Genomic DNA, 12,030 nt, shown 5'->3' with positions numbered 1-12,030 from the left:
AGGATGCTCCAACCAACTGAGCCACCTGATCATAGCTCTGTTCACAACTTATACAGCTTAATAACTCTGCCTCGTTCCCAGCGGGCCTGCCAACCACTGCTTACCAGTTTTTCATGACTGGAATTCTACCCAGCATAGGATGAGGATTCTTGAGATCTTGCTCCTTCTTAAGTGTCAGACACCTGCCTATCAGTGTCAGGACCTTCCATGATCACATCATATCTAAGGATTACTTACACTATTACTTATGCAATCTTTTCTTCCAAATCCACTTAAAATAACCAACTGAAATGCTTGTTTTAAAAAATAACGTTATGTGCCATGCCAAAACCAAATTATGGTCTGTCTCTATGTAACACACAACAATACCTCATGGTCACAAGTGTGACTCATGCTGCCGACTGAGAAACACTGACCTAGACCAGCACTTTCCTCTCACAGATGAGAAATCTGAGACTCGAACTGGGAGGTTTGTCTCAGGTCACACAGTGGGTGTCAAGCTAGAATGAAATCCAAACTTTTTAACTTGTAGGCATGTACCCCACCACCTCCCTTTGCTCTGTGGTACTAGAAGTACGCCTATCCTTTAGTGTAAGCTCTAAATCCCTGCTCGGAATGATGTGTTACTCTGTGTAAATAAAATATTAACATTCATGATTAGTTTTCTATTTAGGATTTCATGTCATCATTAGTCAGCATTAAGTAACAGCATTTTATTAAACTGTTATTTGGTTAAGTAACTGTATTTTGAAGGGGAGAGAGAGAGAGAGAGAGAGAGAGAGAGAGAGAGAGAGAGAGAGAGATTACCCTAAGCAAAGATGCAGTGGGCTGTACTGTTTTCAGGTAATAACAGTTTCAGGGAAATTTTTTATTTTCTTTTATATGGCTTCTGTTATGGTATCAACAATACCAATCATACAAATTTTAACATAGTTTACTGCCATGAAATGCATCAGACTCTAATGATCGGATATCCTTTTATTTGGTAACTCTACTTCTAAGAACATATCCTTAGAAAATGATCAGAAGTGCAGTCCAAAATTTAGGTTTAAAATGACAAATTGCTGAATTATTCATATAATATAAATGAAATATTTTAATGGAGATACATAAATAGCTCTTAAAATCATGTTTTCAAACAATTTCAATGACTTAGGAAATACTCAATATGATGTCAAGTTTTAAAAAGGATACTAAACTTTATTTATTGTTTGACTTCAGTTATATAAGAAATTGATTTGCACATTTTTAAAAGACTAGAAAGATACATAACCAAATGTCAGCTATTATAACTGATGCTTAAATTATCTTCTTTTTCATTTTTTTCTATAATTTCTAAATGTTTTGTTATTGACTATTTTCATAATACAAAAAGTAAATAAAGTTAAATGTTTATCACTGGGATTCAATAGTCAGCCTCCAGTGTTGGAAGTATCCCAAGTACTGAGCTACTCTGTTCTAAGATCAGGGCTGGAAGAAGAACATTATTCACACCACAGCTCTAAGCAACCAAGTGGTTCCCACTGAACCAAATCCCATTAAGTTTCAAACCGAAAATGCAAGCAGTCACTTAAGATCCTGTATCAACAAGACATTTCTAAATACAAATTTAGTTAGAATTTGTAAGGAAGGAAATAAAGAGGCTAAAAGGAAAGCAAAAGAAAACTAAATGATGTAAAATGGTTCAAAATATGTACTCTAAGGATAAACCTAAAAATACCAACAAAAACCAAACCAGGCGTTTGCTAACTAATTAGTAGTAAACTTTACTTTAGAATAAAAATTCTCTTTTGAGAGACACAAATACAAGGAAGGATTAAATTTGTCCAGAGAAATTTCTTACCGGAGAGCCCATCTTGTGTGAGGTACTCAACGAGATATTGGCAGCTGTTAGCAGTTCAGCAGGGACTGTTCTCTGAAAGTGGATGTGCTGATGGATTTATTGCCAGCTGTTATCTGAGGAAGCCGAGCTTGCCCTTTGTCCACAAAAATTTAATTGGAACCTCCAGCAGGTTTCATTCAGACCCTTAGCTCCCTGCGTCAGAGGCAGGAAAGCAGGACTGGAGAGGAGAAAGGTAGAAGAGAAATTACCCTATGCAAAGATGCACTGGGCTGCACTGTTTTTCATCTGTGCTTATCTGTCATCAAACTCTTTAACTCTTGCCTGAGTCTGAATACAAATTGGAGGACAAAATGGAACCAGAATGCAATTCCTGTCCCTTGCTACTTAGTCAAAGAAGCTCCCGTGCTCCCAATTGCTTTCTGGAAAGAAACAAATCTTAGAACACCCAAGGGACCAAAGAAAATAAATATTTAATAATCTATACATGTTGTTCTCAAGCCATAAAAATTCAACATCCTTGGCCTCTGTAAAGTCATAGATTGTGCACTAGCATTCCAATATTATCCCAATGTCTTGCCTACAGTAGCCTCTAGTAAACATATTTTTCTTTTTCTTTTTCTTTCTTTCTTTCTTTCTTTCTTTCTTTCTTTCTTTCTTTCTTTCTTTCGTTGTACATATAAAATTTATTTTTTATTCAGTCCATCCTCTTAAAATAAAATCCTGACCACAAAATTTCCCTATGGATATCTTTTACATTTTTATTTTTGAAAATCTTTATTGTTGAAAGAATTACATATGTCTCTCCTTTCCCCCATTGACCTCTCCTGATGTGTTTCTGTTGAGAAATCAGTTGATATTCTAATGGGAAATCCCTTGTAGGTGACTTTCTGTCTCTCTCTTGTAGCCTTTAAGATTCTTTCTTTGTCTTTTATGTTTGCCAATTTAATTATGATGTGTCTTGGTGTAGGTCTTTTTGGATTCATCTTGATTGGGACCTTCTTGCTTCCTGGACTTGTGTAACTTTTTTCTTCCCCAAGTCAGGGAAGTTTTCTGTCATTATTTCTTCAAACAGGTTTTCTATTCTTTGCTCAGCTTTCTCTCCTTCAAGCACTTCTATTATGCAGATGTTGTTTCATTTCATGTTATCCCAAAGCTCCCTTAAACTCTCCTGCTTTTTAATTTTTTTCTCAGTTGCTGCTCTGCTTAGGCATTTTTTTTCTACCTTGTTTTCTAACTCACTAATTCAGTTCCCAGCTTCTTCTAGTCTACTGTTGAAACTTTCCATGGTGTTCTTTATTGAAGCTATGCCATTCTTTATTTCCTCTGAATTCTTATTCATGTTGGTGTATTTCTTATTCAGCACCTTATAATTCTCATTGAGTTGCTCATACTTCTCATTCAGCTGTTGGAGCATCCTTAAAACCATTACTCTGAATTCTTTCTCTGACAAATTACTTGCCTCCATTTCACTTAGTTCCTTTTCTGGTGATTCCTCCTTTTCTTTCATTTTGGGATTGTTTCTTTGTCTCCCAATATTTGCTCTTCCATTTTATTTGTTTCTATGTATTAGATCAAACTGCCATGTCACACAGATTTTTTGGGGTTGGTCTTATGTAGTAGATATTTTGTGGGACCCAGTGGTGCTGGGTGTTCTAGGAAGGCCCTCTACTTGAGATATTTGGGTTCTCCTGTTGTAGGTGGGTCTTCAATGCTATTGTCCTATTCATGGATGGAGTCTCCTTTCAGGGTGTCTGATTATGTGGCTCATTCCCTACCAGGTTGTGCCAGCCATTATGGAGGTGCTGACCGAACAGCATAAAATACAAGACAATACATGACACAAAAAGAACAAAACAAGAATGTACACAAGACCCCTATAGCCCCAACAAAATTGCCCACTAGAGAAAAGAGAATTAGGAAAGAGAAAATAGAGCAAGAATGATAGGGGGAAAAAAGGAAAAAATGGGGAGAACACACAACAGAACGAAAAGAAAAATAAACCAAACACACTCACACTCACACAGAAAAGGGAGGGGGCAGAATCTGTAGGTGCAGAGATTAAATTAAATAGTAAGGTTAATGAATTAGAGGAATAGGGGGAGGACACCATGATTTAGAATAGAGGAGGGAGAAAAGAAATGAGAAGACCAGAAAAAAATTGAAAAGGATAAAAGAAGAGAGAGCAGATAGGCCTAAATTTAGGAAATGAAACAAGTTAAAAAATTAGGAGAAGAAGAAAAGAGCAAGAGAAGAGAGAGAAAAAATGAGTAGTGAAGAAAAAGGGAAAAATAAATTGAGTAGGAGCAGGGAAGAGGAAATTAGATACATGAACAAAGCAACAGAGACTAGAATAATAACAAATCAATAAAGCAGATAGGTAGAGAAGATCAATTTTTAAAAGGTGGAAAAAGAAAGGAAAGAGAAACACTAAAAAGGAGAAAGGAGAAGAAAAATGGGAGGTAAAAAAAAAGAGAAGAAAGGAAGAAAAAGGTGCAAAAAAGAAAGAAGTTCACTTCAGCTGAGTTTTAATGCCCAATAGGAGCTGACTTAGGGCCCCTCTCTTCTGTTCTGTCTGCCAGTTCTGGGCTTCCTATTAGATACTTAGGTGCTAACCACTGTCAGGCACGGTGTTTTGGTGTTTAGCACCCTGGTTGAAGCTCCAAGCAATCCATCAGTTCCCTGCTTGTGTTTGTCTCCACAGGCCTTGGCTGCGAGCAGGAAGGGCCAAACAGCCCTCTTTGCCTGTCAGCCAGATGCCAATCCTAATCACTCATGAGTCTGTTTCTGACAGGGCTTTAGGTGGGGCTGGTGCTGTTTTGCTTGCAGGGAATATGATGGACGTTTTTCCCTGTCTCAGAGCTACTCCTCCACGAGTGGCCCAAAATATATCCTTGTATGGAGACCAATGGGATCAGCTGGAACCCTGGAGTTTTTATCAGTCTGGTTCCCTCTTCTAATCCAGCCACTGAGGGCTCCTTGAGACTGTTTAGACCCGTAAAGTTGGCCTCTGCCTTTGTTTCCTCTGTAAAGCTCAAATTGCAGGTTCTGTCACCTGCCCTGAGGCTACTGGGCTAGCTCCTTTGTGGAGAAATGGTCGTTTTCGGGTTGGAAGCCTCTGAACGACCCAATGCAGGACTCCTGGCTAATGCTTGTCCACATCTCCCTGCCCTGTTTCCCTCCCCAGCCTCTCCTCAGGCACCTCAAGTCCATGCCTCCCTCTCTGCGCCAAAGCCTTGGGTGAGTGGTTGCAACTGAAAACTCCTGTGTTCTGGGTTTAAAGATTACAAATAAAACAAAACAAAACAAAAACAACAACAAAACTTTGGCTTCTGCTCCCACCAGCACCACGCTGCTATCGCCTTTCTCAGGGGCTGCCTTTGTAGGGGTCACCTTTGGTGGGGGACGCCTTTTCGGAGGGCTGCCTTTCGTGGCTAGGGTCTCAGGTCCAGAAACCCTGGCAGCCGTGTGGCTTTTCCTTTTCACAGTTGGATGTTACGCCTGCCACCAAGGGATGCAGCTCTGGTGCTCAGCGTGGGCTGGGCTTCTATTTTTCTAAGGGAACAGATTTTTCTATAACGCAGCTTCCTCCTTTCCCTCTCGGCCCACCAGCCTGCCACCCATCATGCAACCTCGCCGCCCTTCCTACCAGTCTCCAGGTGTCTTCTGTCCTTCTTTGCTATAAGTCGCCTCCTCAGCTGGGCCTCCTTTGCTAATTCCGGGTGAATGTTCTCCAATTTAGTTGTATTTCCAGTCTGGCCCTGGGACGAGATGCACGACAGGACTGTCTATTCAGTCGCCATTTCCCCCCGCCACGTAGTAAACATTCCTTGGTTGGATGACAAATGGATGGCTGCACACGTGAGAGAGAATTGCTCATTGTGGGATTTCGAAATGGCACCACAGGTCTCATTTTTTTCCTGATAAAACAGATAGATAAAGAAGATCAATTTTTAAAAGGGGGGAAAAAGAAAGGAAAGAGAAAAACTAAAAAGGAGGAAGGAGAAGGAAAATGGGAGGAAAAAAAGAGAAGAGTCAGTGGGGGAAAGACCATAAACAATTTACAAAAAGAACAAATACAACTAATGAGCAAAAGTAGAAGCAGAAATGTCCTAACTGTGGAACTGGTGAGAACCTCCTAATTGTATGAATTAACTTAGGAACTTACAATTCAGGGCAAAAAGGTGGAAAGATCTTTAAAGAAACCTGGGAAGAGAAATAGGTGAGTGTATGAGTTTTTTATGGTTGCTAAAACAATGACCACAAAGTTAATGACTTAAAACAATACAGATTTATTATCTTGGAGTTCTGGAGGTCTTATTGGGCTAAAAATCAAGGTCTCAGCATTGCTGCAATTCTTCTGGAGACTCTGGGACAGAATCTGTTTCCTTACCTCTTTCAGCTCCTAGAGCAGTGGTCAGCAAACTCATTAGTCAATAGAGCCAAATATCAACAGTACAACGACTGAAATTTCTTTTGAGAGCCAAATTTTTTAAACTTAAACTATATAGGTAAGTACATTGTTATTAACTTAGGGTACTTGTAAGCTGGCCTTTGCTAAAAACTCAAGGGGCCAAAGAGTCACATGTGGCTCGCGAGCCGCAGTTTGCCGACCACTGTCCTAGAGGCCACCTACATTAACTCTCTCTCTCTCTCTCTCTCTCTCTCTCTCTCTCTCTCTCTCTCTCTCTCTCTCTTTCTCTCTTTCAGTTGCTTCCCTTCTTCACTTATAAGAACTGATGTAATTACATTGGGTCCATCCAGATATTACAAGATAATATCGCCATCTCAAGATCCTGAACTGAATCAGATCTGCAAAGTCCTTTTTACCAAGTAAGTTAACACATTCACAGGTTCCAAGATTAGAATGTGAATATATCTGGGTGGGTGGTGGAGGTGGGGGAGTGGCATTGTTCTGTCTACTGTAGGGAGCATGGAATTTCAGCCCCTTTACACACCCTGTGGCCTGAGTCTCTATGGAGAGAGGGGCTTAGGGCCCAAGAATGGAGGAACTAACTGTATTTAAAAAGTTACAAGACTCTGGGCATAAGGTAGAGTCCAGTTTGGAGTCCAAGTGACACTTCTGCCACCTTGACTCCATCCTAAGTACAGTTTTGTTACTCTGAGGGCTGAGGCAGCCACCAGCAAAGCAAAACTGTGTCTAGTAGAGAACACCAGCAGCCAAGGGTTTAGGTAGAGCACCTCCACAGGGAAGAAGAAGCTTTTCTGAGATATCATCAAACTGGGAATGCCCCCAAATAATTGGAAAACCATGGTTTGGAGGAGCTGAGGGTCTGAGAAAGCAGGTATAGGCTGAGAATCATCAGACTTTGGGCATTAATAAAAACTATAGCAACAATAATAATAGCCATCATTTATTGAGCACCTACTACATGTCAGGCATGTTTCTAATAATACATATATATTATACATTATATATATATTTCAGTCAATGGTAACCATGCTAGCATTCACAAATGCCCATCACTATTAATCATCAGAGTGTTGTCTGTTAAACAGAAATGAGCTCTTATCTTCCTCCTGTCTAATTTTTTAATGTAAAGAAAAACCCAATGAAGCTGGTGTGAGTATGGTGAAATGGAACTTTGTAGACACTATTAGTAGCGATGCAAGTAGACACAATTCTTTCAGAAAGTGGTTTGGTTTTCTATCTTTTGTCTTTTAAGTCATAAAACATTTGTATTTTTTAAATTCAGTAATTTCACTTCTTAGGAATCTATTCTTTAAAAAAGCTAAAATATGGGGGGAATATCCTAGGTACAAAATTACCATAGCAGTTAGAAAAAAATTGAAAATATCTCAAGTATCCAACTGTAGAAAAATTTTACATGAATGGGCTTAAAAGACTCATGCTACTACTGAAACAGAGAAAAAAAAATATTATCATGAAGGCTATATATCAACCTAGAAAAAAAATTTTTTTTAATCCTCACCTGAGGATTTGCCTTTTAACTGAATTCTGGAGAGAGAGGAAAGGAAGGGGAGACACACAGAGAGAAAAATATTAATGTGAGAGAGAAAAATTGATTGGTTGCCTCATCTTGACTGGAGATCAAATCCCCAATCCAGGTATGTGCCCTGACCAGAAACTGAACCTGAGACCCTTTGGTGTACGGAATGACACTCTATCTATGAAGCCACATCAACCAGGGCAACCTGGGAAAAAATTTGTATATGAATATACACAGCTATTATAATGGGAAGTGTAAAGGTAGGATATAAAACTTTATATACATTCATAGAACAGCATTATGCACAATAGTCAAAAGGTGGAAGCAACCCAAATGTTTATCAGTAGATGAATGGATAAACAAAATATGCTCTATGCAAACAGTGGAATTTTACTCAGCCTTAACAAGGAAGGAAATTCTGACACACACTACCACATAGACATGGACAATCTTGAGGACATTATGCAGAGTTAATTAAGTCAGTAACAAAAAGACAAATACTGTATGATTTCACTTATATGAGGTATTTAAAGTAATCAAATTCACAGAAACAGAAAGTAGAATGGTGGTTTCCAGTGTCTGGGGAGAGGAAGAAATGAAAAGTTGTTTAATGGATTCAGAGTTTTAGTTTTGAAAGCTGAAAAACTTCTGGAGATTTGTTAATTGGACAACAATGTGAATATGCTTAGTACTACTGAAATTTACACTTAAAAATGGTTCAGATAATAGATTTTATGTCACATATATTTTAACCACAATTAAAAATGTTTTACAAAATATTTATGGCCCTAACCCGTTTGGCTCAGTGGTTAGGGTAGAGTGTTGGTCCTCAGACTAAATGGTCCCGGGTTTGATTCTGGTCAGGGGCACGTACCTTTTTGTCTTTTAAGTCTCAGTTGCAGGTTGCAGGCTCGATCCCTGGCCCTGGTTGGGGCACGTGCAGGAGGCAATCAATTGATGTGTGCCTCTCACATCGATGTTTCTGTCTCTCCCTTTCCCCTCCAATGGAGAAATAAAATATCCTCGGGTGAGGATTAACAAAAAAACCCACATTTATGTACATTGCAATTATAGACCTATAGAAGCTCCATATAAATGGAACAAATACACCTAAACTATGTTAGTGATTATGCTAAATGGCAAAATTATGGGAAAATTTAAAGTTTATCTAAATTACAGTGGAAAAAAATTTAAAATAAAAACCAGTAAACTGTAATAGCTCGGTCTGTATGTATATAGACTAGTGGACTCTGAGTCCTGGATAGGGACCAATGATTTCTGGCCAGAGCGGGATGCTGAGAGCAATCGAGACTGCAATGGAAGTCTGAGGGTCTTTTATTTTTTTTATATATAATTCTGGAATGAAAATCACATGTTTTTGTTGATTTTAGAGAGAGAGGAAGGGAGAGAGAGAGGGAGAAACACCAATGAGAGAGACACATCGATCTGCTGCCCCCTGCACGACCCCACTGGGATCAAGCCCACAACCTGGGCATGTGCCCTGACTGGGAATTGAATTGGCGACCTCTTGGTTCATGAGTCAATGCTCAACCACTGAGCCACACCGGCCAGGGAGTCTGAGGCTTTTCAGCGGTGGTTCTGTTATCACTCCAGTGAAAGAGGCTGCCACACAGCATCATCAGACAGACAGCTTTTTCTCGGGACCAATTAACATGTATAACCTAATTACACTTACCTTTGGCCGTGGCTGATATGGCCTGCCAGAGTAGATGGTCCTGTGACTCACTCAGACCTGGAGGGTGCTTTTGTTTCTCATTGCTTCCTGTTTCTCTTACTGTTCAAATACTTAACAGCAGTTCAGACTTCCTCTTATATCGAGCATATGTCAGTGTTCCAGGCTTGGACTGGAGAGGTTTGGTTTCTGCCACAGGCCTTTGAAAAGAAGGCCAGGAAGGTGTTACTCTATGGCTATCATCCACATGGCACTGTGGACCTGAGGGGTGGATCTGTGCCCAAAAAGGTAGGGAGTTGCTGGGCATGGTAAAGTGAGGGAAGAGTTTTGCTGCAGATAAAGGAGAAGGAGGTGCTTTATTTTTATTTTTATTTTTATTTTTTAATGAATCTTTATTGTTCAGATTACAATTGTTTCTCCTTTTCCCCCCCATATCTCCCCACCACTCAGTTCCCACCCCTCCTCTCCCTTTACCTCCCCCCACCACTGTCCTGATCCATAGGTGTATGATTTTTGTCCAGTCTCTTCCCGTACTCCCCACACTGACACCCCTTTCCTCCTGAGAATTATCAATCCACTCCCATTCTATGCCTCTGATTCTATTAAGTTCACCAGTTTATTCTGTTCCTCAGATTTTTAATTCACTTGACTTTTAGATTCACTTGTTGATAGATATGCATTTGTTGTTCATAATTTTTTATCTTTCTTCTTTTTCCTCTTTTTAAAGAATACCTTTCAGCATCTTACCTTATAATAGACAAATATGCAAATTGACCGCACCTTCGCTACGCCAAGCCACGCCCACCAACGAAGCCACGCCCATCAACCACGCCCACCAGGAAACCGTTGCAGGGAAGCACCTGCTCCGATCACAGGAGCCAGCCGAACCCGCTCCTGCGATCGGGTCGCAGGGACGCTGGGGTGCGGGCGGAGCCCAAGGCCTGGGAAGCCGCCCGGGGCTTTCCGGGCCTTGGGCGCCAGCCGGGTGCGTGCTCCGATTGCAGGAGTGAGCCGACCTGGGGGGTCGGCTCGCTCCTGCGATCGGGTCGCAGGGACACTGGGGTGCGGCGGGGCCCAAGGCCCGGGAAGCTGCCCGGGGCTTTCCGGGCCTTGGGCGCCAGCCGGGTGCGTGCTCCGATCGCAGGGACGCTGGGGTGCAGGCGGGGCCCAAGGCCCGGGAAGCCGCCCAAGGCTTTCCGGGCCTTGGGCGCCAGCCGGGTGCCTGCTCCGATCGCAGGAGCGAGCCGACCTGGGGGGTCGGCTCGCTCCTGCGATTGGGTCGCAGGGACGCTGGGGTGCAGGCGGGGCCCAAGGCCCGGGAAGCCTCCTGGGGCTTTCCGGGCCTTGGGCGCCAGCCGGGTGCCTGCTCCGATCGCAGGGACGCTGGGGTGCGGGCGGAGCCCAAGGCCCGGGAAGCCGCCCGGGGCTTTCCGGGCCTTGGGCGCCGGCCGGGTGCGTGCTCTGATCGCAGGAGCGAGCCGACCTGGGGGGTTGGCTCGCTCCTGCGATCGGGTCACAGGGACGCTAGGGTGCAGTTTTCACCTGCACCAGTTTTCTGCTGGCACCGGGACCCTGAAAGAAGGTAGAAGGCGGTGGCCACAGCCAAGGCCTGGGTCCCCGGTGCCGGCAGAAAACTGGTGCAGGCAGCCAGGTGAATGAAGGTCTATTGCACGAATCTTCGTGCAAACGGGCTACTAGTTTCATATAATACTGGTTTGGTGGTGATGAACTCCTTTAGCTTTTTCTTATCTGTGAAGCTCTTTATCTGCCCTTCAATTCTGAATGATAGCTTTGCTGGGTAGAGTAGTCTTGGTTATAGGTTCCTGCTATTCATCACTTTGAATATTTCTTGCCACTCCCGTCTGGCCTGCATGGTTTCTGTTGAGAAATTAGCTGATAATCATATGGGAGCTCCCGTGTAGGTAACTAACTGTTTTTCTCTTGCTGCTTGTAAGATTCTCTCTTTGTCTTTTGCCCTTGGCATTTTAATTATGATGTGTCTTGGTGTGGTCCTCTTTGGATTCCTTTTGTTTGGGGTTCTGTGTGCTTCCTGGACTTGAAAGTCTATTTCTTTCATCAGGTGGGGGAAGTTTTCATTCATTATTTCTTCAAATAGGTTTTCAGCATCTTGCTCTCTCTCTTCTTCTGGTACCCCCATAATTCTGATGTTGGTTCGCTTGAAGTTGTCCCAGAGGCTTCTTACACTATCTTCAACTTTCTGAATTCTCTTTTCTTCATGTTTCTCTGGAGGAGTGTCCTTCGCCTCTTTGTGTTCCAAATCTTTGAGTTGATGCTTGCGATCCTCTAGTCTGCTGTTGGGTCTCTGTATAATATTTTTTATCTCAGTCAGTGTATGTTTAATTTCTAGTTGGTCCTTTTTCATATCCTCGAGGGTCTCATTGAATTTATCGGCGTTTTCCATGAAATTCTTGAAAAACCTTATAACTGTGGTTTTGAACTCTATGTCCAGTCACTTGTTCTCCTCCATTTCTTTGGTTTGTGATCTGTTTCCTTGCCTCCTCATT

Source organism: Eptesicus fuscus, chromosome 6 (assembly GCF_027574615.1).
Source record: "Eptesicus fuscus isolate TK198812 chromosome 6, DD_ASM_mEF_20220401, whole genome shotgun sequence".
Taxonomy (NCBI): Eukaryota; Metazoa; Chordata; class Mammalia; order Chiroptera; family Vespertilionidae; genus Eptesicus; species Eptesicus fuscus.
This window is presented reverse-complemented; position numbering follows the sequence as displayed.